The sequence below is a fragment of the Microcebus murinus genome, chromosome X (assembly GCF_040939455.1).
Source record: "Microcebus murinus isolate Inina chromosome X, M.murinus_Inina_mat1.0, whole genome shotgun sequence".
In the NCBI taxonomy this organism is placed as follows: Eukaryota; Metazoa; Chordata; class Mammalia; order Primates; family Cheirogaleidae; genus Microcebus; species Microcebus murinus.
The window spans coordinates 125,373,909-125,374,483 of record NC_134136.1 but is presented as its reverse complement, the minus strand read 5'-3'; positions in this window follow the sequence as shown (position 1 = coordinate 125,374,483).

Below are 575 nucleotides of genomic sequence, written 5' to 3'. Positions count from 1 at the left end.
ACAATTTTCTCCAAATAAGTCTTGTACATCTTTTGTTAAATTTATTCTTAGCTATTTAATACTATTAAAAATTGTGTTATTTTGATATTTTCTATTCTGCCTGAACTGGTACGTAAAAGTATAATGTTTGTATATTGATTTTCTATCCAGCAACCTTGCTGAATATGCTTATTCCAAATTTATCTATAGATCCTTTTTAATTTTCAACATACACAATCTTATCATCTTTGAATAATAACAACTTGTTTTGACATTATACTTTTTTTCCTTTTCCCACTTTAGAACACCGAATCAGACTCACCCAATACAACATTGAGTAGAACTGGTAATAGTGGACATTCTTGTCTTATGTCTGATGGGAAATGAAAATTTTTAAACATTTCACCATGTTTCCATGTTGTAGATATATTTTATCAGAATAAAGAATTTCCATTCCATTCCTAGTTTACTAAGAACATTTAGCTTGAATTTGTATTCATTTTCATCAAAAACTTTCAGTGTGTCTGTTTAGATGATCATAGGAATATTTTTCCTCCATTAATCTGTTAATGTAGTGAATTACATTGGTAAGTTTC